A 7,497-nucleotide genomic window follows, 5' to 3' on the forward strand; every position below is an offset into this window, starting at 1 on the left:
GATCTTGGGCCCATGAAATATTTTCTTGGTCTTGAATCGCTCACTTACGAAAAGGTATTTTCCTCAATCAACGGAAATATACTTTGGATATATTATCGGATGTCGGCCTCACCGGTGTTCACCCAACTTCATTTCCAATGGAACAAAATCTCAAGCTTACGGACTTCGATGGTGATATCCTTCCCGAACTTGCATCTTATCGTCATTTGATTGGATGATTGATTTATCTCACCATCACTCGTCCCGATATTGTGCACACTTGTCAACATTCATAGCCAGCTTATGCACTAACCTCGCAAACCACATATAGATGGTGCAACTTGCCTTCTCCGATACCTTCATAGCTCACCCGGTCGGGGTATTTTACTTCCAGCTAATAGCACCTTATCACTTCGTGCTTTTTGTGACTATGATTGGGCCAGTTGTCCCATGACTCATCGCTCCACCACCGATTCTTTGTGTTTTTCTTGGTGCTAGCCCAATCTCTTGGAAGACCAAGAAACAACATACAGTTTCTCAACCCTCTGCCCAGGAAAAATATGGAGCCATGGCAATGGCCACTTGAGAGCTAATTTGGTTAACATCGCTCCTTCAAGATTTTGGTGTTCATTTGAAGCAACCAATCCCTCTTTTCTAGGACAATCAAGCAACCATCCACATTGTCGCCAATCCTTTGTTTCACGAGTGCACCAAACATATTGAAATTGATTGTCATGTCATCCATGATAAGATACGCTTTGGCCTCATCAGCACCGTCCACACTTCTAGTTCTACCCAAAATTTGCGACATATTCACTCTCCAACTTGAGGGGGAGTATTAGCCATAATATGACCGTTGGAGATCTTTGGAGAATATGACCGTTGGAGATCTTGGATAATATAACCGTTGCAAATAAATTCTTTCCTTATGTACAGCATGCCACGTTTATTTTATTCTTTACTTGATTGTATTATATATACACATGAAGAGGTAATACAAAATCACTTCTACACAAAATCTTCTTAACATGAAGCTCTTGCAATATGGACTTCGATGATATGTCATTCAGGAGAATTGGCGTTTCGTCCTTTTCGAGTCTGACAATCTCGAGTTAGTTCAATATTGTCTGGGGAAGAATAAATGCCGAAGCATTGGAAAAACTCATATAAGTAAAAAATCTTAAATATTGCCTCAATTGTCTTTGGATGTCTCGGTTTGTTTTGTGCTTTGAGTATTGTGTTTTTTCTTTTGTTATTAGGACCCGCAATTTTGTGGTAGATGTTCTAGCCAAGAAGGCCTAGTTGGTTGAGGTCCCAACTGTTTGATCACTTTCTACTCCCTGACTTAATGGGTGTACCCCCTGTATTCTCAATGTCTCCTCAATAAATTTGCCTTTCACCAAAAAAAAAAAAAAAAAAAAAATTGACTAACACTTCCATGTTTAAATGATTTAAAGATTTCATAAATTCTGAAATTGTGCATTGGACACATTGGCTTCTCCGGTTGTCTCGGATTTTGATTAAGAGGTTATGTACTTGGGGGTGATTTTTTTTTTTTGACACCGAAGAAAAAATAGTAACTAATAGTAATATTAATATATTACTTTACTTTGTTAGAATCAAAATAGCAGAGGCACCCTATAGACAAACCAATATCAAATGATAAGACATAGAATCACAAAGCAATATAATCTTATGTAAGAAGCTTACCCGTATGAAACAAAGAAGCGAAAATAGAATAGCACGAACTTGAACATGTTGAGTAGAGGCGTACGAACAATATTTTTCCTTAAGGTATATGAAAGCCCCTTAAATGCAAACTGGGTTTCACCTTGGAGTCCTCACCTCCAAGATACAACAACTCCTTTAGATCTCAAGGCTAGCACTCCAATAGATTCTACTTGCAGAGGAGATATGAAGGTAGTATATAGCACAAGATGGGAAGAAAGCAAAACTGAGATTTTCTAAAAGGTGATACAACAACTTCTTTAGATCTGAAGGCTAACACTCAAATAAATTCAATACGACATAAGCAAGAAGATGTTTTTCAGTATTATAAGCAAAGATAATGTTTAAGGAAAATATTTATATTTGAAAGGTCTTTGATTCCGTGTGAGCATTACATATTTAGATCAGATTTCTCATCTAGTCCATAATGGTAATCTTTCACCCAAAAATAATAATAAAAAAAGATGCTGCTAAATTGAAGGCGTGGGATTCCACCTTAATTGAACCAAAAAAAGGATACCATCTTAATTAAGATTTGAAAACGATCTATTGTTTAGAATTAGATGACCAATTCCAATGCTATAGGGAACAATCATGCTTCTAGTTTAGTCCCACATTGGAAACTTCATCAAAAGTTGTCATCTTATAAAGTCTTGTCTCCAAAGATTGAATGCCGAGCTCGGTAGCTAGAGCTTGTAACGCCAGAGGGGCAACAAGGTGATTGGATCTTGATACGGCTCTTCTTTGCCGGGTTGGATTTGATGGTACAGTTCCTAGCTTGCCCGTTCCAAGTGAGGAGTTGAGCCATGTGGTTTAGGCGAAGGCTTGGACTTCATGACTCTTAGAGTGGAGGGCAATGCGTCGAGGCTGGTTTCTTCACAGAGCAGCGATAAGCTCCCGCTCCTAACGGTGGAAGGATTACAAGCTGGTGTGCCCCCCTTGAACCCATTGTGCCCCAAGAGATGCCTCCAAAGGAAAAACACCTTTTTTTTTTTTTTTTTTTTTCCAAGAATTTTTTTTTGGGTTTTTTTTCCCCCAAAACATATAAAAAAAAGAACAAAAAAACCCAGGGTTTAAATTTTTTTTTTTAAATTTTTAAAAAAAAAAAAAAAAAAAAATAATCCAAAATATAAATTACTTCTATTTTCAAAGTTGAATTACAAACGGAAAGAATGCAAAGAAAACTCTGTTTTTGATAAGTAGGTTGCTTATCTTGATGGGTAAGTCTTATTTATTTATAAATAAACATGGCTGTTGTACAAGATTCGTTTACAATATTCAAATTTGAATTCAAAATTAAAAACTTGAATTTAAATTTAAAAACTTAAATTCAAAAATTGAATTCAAAAACTTGAATTCAAAAATCAAATTCAAACCATAACAGATCCGTTATGGTCTTTCATCCCCACTCAAACTCTGCATTGGCAGGTGCAAGAGTTTGTCTCTATACTTGAAGAAAGCTTGTGATGTTAAGCCCTTAGTAAACACATCTGCAATTTGATCATCTGACCGAACAAAGTGCACTTTTATGGTGTTGTTCTGAACCAAGTCTCGGACAAAATGATAGTCCACTTCTATATGTTTTGTGCGAGCATGTAGCACTGGATTTGCAGCCATTTGTGTTGCAGACACATTATCACAATAAATGTCCATTCCTCTTGGAAGTTGTACTTGCAAATCACGTAGAACATAAGAAAGCCATAGTAACTCAGATGCTGTGACAGAAGGGATTTGTACTCAGCTTCCGTACTTGATCTAGATACTGTAGGTTGTTTCTTGCCATGATAACAAATTATCCCCAAGAAAAGTGCAAAACCCACTAGTTGATCGGCGTGTGTCTGGACATCCTGCCCAATCTGCCTCAGTGTAAGTAGCTATAAAAGAAAGTTGGGTTGGTTTCAAGAGAACACCAGCACCAATAGTGTGCTTGACATAACGTAAAATACGTTTTGCTGCTTGTAGATGATCTTCTGTGGGAGATTGCATGAACTGACACACATGTTTGACTGCATAGGAGATATCTGGTCTAGTGATCGTCAAATATTGTAAGGCTCCTACTAATTGTCTATATGGTGTTGGATCAGGTAGAGGATAACCTGTGGTTGATGATAACTTTGTTCCAACTGCAATTGGGGTTGTGCATGGCTTTGAAGTCTCCATTCCTGTAGACTTTAATAAATCAATGGAGTATTTACTTTGAGTTAGTAAAAGACCATCTGAACTTCGTTTGGCCTCAATTCCCAAGAAGTAATGCAAGTGTTCCAAATCTGTCATTGCAAATTCTTTGCTCAGGCTTTGAATAACATCTTGAATTGCAGCTTCATTGGCTCCTGTCAATATTATATCATCTACATATAACAACAATACTATCATTGTACCTCGGGTTTTGCATATAAACATGGAAGAATCTGCGACGCTTTGCTTGAAACCTTCTCCTTGTAGGTATGTTTTGAATCTGTGAAACCAAGCTCGTGGAGCTTGTTTGAGACCATAAATTGCTTTTCGTAGATGACAAATATGTGTTGATTTAGATGTGGAAACAAACCCCTGTGGTTGTTCCATGTAAAAATCTTCTGCTAAGTTGCCATTCAAGAAAGCATTTTTCACATCAAGTTGATGTATTGGCCATGACTTTGAGAGTGCAATGGTTAATACTGTCCGAATGGTGGCTAGCTTTACAACTGGACTAAATGTTTCATGAAAGTCCACTCCCCGCCTCGCTGGTTGAATCCCTTGGCAACTAATCGTGCCTTATATCTCTCAATGGAACCATCACTTTTTGTCTTGATCCTGTACACCCACTTACAGCCTACAATATTCATACCCTTGGAATAAGGCACCAAGTTCCAAGTCTGATTGTCTATTAAGGCTTTGTATTCTTTTTGCATTGCATCAATCCACTTTGGGTCTTTTGAGGCTGATTTGTAGGTTTTAGGTTCAGTTGGGATGTTGGAGATGGTGGTAAGAAAGGTTTGAGGTATTGGGTGTCTAATAGTGAGTAAAGAGAGAGGGGTTTTTGGTTTGGCGGAATTTGTTTTACTCCTAGTAATCATAGGATGAGATGGTTGGGGCTGTGGTTGGTCTATTGTTGGTGGGGATTAATTAACATCTTGGGTTGGATTTGCCATTGATATGGCTGATGATGATGTTGTAGGGGTTGTTTGTGGTGGTTGGTTGTTTGAAATAGGTGAAGAAGAATGAGAAGTGAGTGGAGGCACATTTGGTGGGATGTGTGGGATGAAAACAGGTAGAGAAATAAGTTCAACTGGTGGTTTGTTTGATGATTGGTGTGATGGGGGATTTGAAAATGGAAATTCCTTTTCTTCAAAAATAACATATCTGGATAAATATACCTTGCCGTTGTCCTTATCTAAGCATCTATAACCCTTGTGATAGAGATCAGTAACCAAGAAAGACACAAGCCTTGGACTTTGGCGATAATTTGTCTTCTCTGTAGCATGTCAAGTTGGGGTAACAAAGGCAGCCAAAAACTCTCAATAAACAATAATCTGGTTTGAAGCCAAACAGTGCTTCATGAGGAGATTTTCCCTGCAATACTGGTATAGGTAACCGGTTTATTAAATAGACAGCAGCAGTAAAGGCTTCTAACCAATATTCTTTGGGCATGTGAGCTTGGAATAGAAGGGATAAACCCATCTCTGTAATGTGTCTGTGTTTTCTTTCTGAAACTCCATTTTGTTTTGGAGTATGAGGACATGAAATCCTGGATACAATGCCACATTCATCAAGATAGTTTTTGAAAGCTCCCTTTGTTAACTCTAAGGCTCCATCACTTTGAAAAAATTTAATAGAAGTAGAAAGCAAGTTTTCAGCCATATTTTTAAAATGCTTGAAACAATAAATTGCATCGGATTTAAATCGCAAAGGATAGAACCAAGTAAATCGACTGAAATCATCAACAAAAATAATATATGAATTGAATCCACTAATTGACAAAGTTTTAGTGGGACCCCACAAATCACAATGAATAAGCTGTAATGGTCGAGTAGTTCTACTAACTGAAATAGAAAAGGGTAATTTGTGATGTTTGCCAAGTTGGCAAGCGTCACAAATTTTATTGGATCTAAGTGTGTCAAAAGAATTAAATAAGACACTATTTCTCAAATGAGTAAGTACTGCAGAAGAAGGATGACCAAGCCGGCGATGCCAAATATCAGAAGGAGCTTTATTTCCATAAAGAGCCAAAGGAGGCACATCATTAGCCGAGAAGGAATACAATTTATCTTTGACTGGACCCTTCAAGAGAGTGATGCCCGACTCCAAATCCTTAACACGAAAAACCCCATGGAAAAAATTCAACAGAACAATTATTGTCAGATGTAAGTTGAGAAATGAAAATTAAATTCTTTGACAATTGGGGAACGATGAGTATGTCATTAAGAGATAAATGATTTGAATGTGTTTTCAAAGTTGAGGAGCCTATATGAGTTATAGGGAGTTTCTTACCATCACCAATTGAAACCTGGTCTTCTCCTTTGTAAGTGGCAGATTGCTGTAGCATGACTGGATCAAATGACATATGGTTGGTAGCACCTGAATCCGGTATCCACTGTGCATCATTCTGTGGTGTAATGTGTTGGGTATTTTGGGTACTATGTAAGCCAGCATAAGGAATGATCATTCTTTCTCCAGGTTTGAAATGCTTGGATTCGGCATTTGAGTTCCTCCAGTAGTGATAGTTTGATTTGGCATCGATCCAATACCATCAAGATGATCCATAAGATCACATGTAATAAAAATGGATTCTAATTGTTCTCTCCACATGAGATAATTTTCTCCATCAAGCTTGACAGAAACAAGGTTGGAGAGATTGGTAATGGGGAATGGAGTGTTAGCAGTGGCCATTGAAAATGTAGTGTTTTGGAAAAAAAAATCTCAAAACCTTAGCTCTAATACCATGAAAGAATGCAAAGAAACTCTGTTTTTGATAAGTAGGTTGCTTACCTTGATGGGTAAGTCTTATGTATTTATAAATAAACATGGCTGTTGTACAAGATTCGTCTACAATATTCAAATTTGAATTCAAAATTAAAAACTTGAATTCAAACCATAACAGATCCGTTATGGTCTTTCACAAACAGTATCCACCTCTTGCTCATGGCTCAACTTGTGAGTCCGTATGAGAAGAAATCTTCGGATGTTGAGTTGAGGACCTTAAGAGAGTATGGACTCAAATGTAAAAGGGAGTTCTGGAGGGTTCAATATGGTTTGAGCCATATCCATAATGCCGCGAGGGAGCTTCCCCCCATCGGGCTATCAGCTAATCCAAATAAAGAGTCGACGCTCAACGAATCGCTAGCAAGTAGGGGAAGCTTGTCTCTACTTCTACCCTCAATTCTTGGTATGACTAGTGATACAAGAAGAGAACCGGATCTGTGGACATTTTCTATGTTTTGTTAGAAATTTATCCTTTGTTTCTTTTGTGAGAATTGGCTATCTCTCTTTCTAATTTTATTTGTTTAGCTCCAGAAACATATCAATAGGAAACGTTAAATGGTAGCTAACCCAAATGAAGAATCGTACGCTCAATGGGGCAAGCAAGTAGGAGAAGATAATTGCCTTTGCTTCTACCCTTAATTCTGAGTATGAGTGGTGCTCCTTATAGTGACCAACCGGATACTATAAAGATGAATTGGGGGAAAGAGAGAGGGGAGCTAAGATAAGGTAAATTTGAGAAATGTTGGATGTTGAGTTGAAGACCTTAAGAGAGTATGGACTCAAATGTAAAAGGGAGTTGCGGAGGGTTCAATATGCCTCCGAGCCATATGC

At 37.9% G+C, this 7,497-nt stretch overlaps 1 non-coding gene across 1 annotated transcript; it reads left to right on the top strand.

The window, feature by feature from the left end:
- The first annotated feature begins 2,379 nt into the window (after positions 1 to 2,379).
- LOC149026246 (signal recognition particle RNA) lies at positions 2,380 to 2,694 on the top strand. Its single transcript, XR_016171971.1, has one exon.
- The last annotated feature ends 4,803 nt before the right edge of the window (positions 2,695 to 7,497 follow it).

The sequence above is a fragment of the Hakea prostrata genome, chromosome 2, assembly GCF_041222555.1.
Source record: "Hakea prostrata isolate BN-2017 chromosome 2, UWA_Hpros_2, whole genome shotgun sequence".
Taxonomy (NCBI): domain Eukaryota; kingdom Viridiplantae; phylum Streptophyta; class Magnoliopsida; order Proteales; family Proteaceae; genus Hakea; species Hakea prostrata.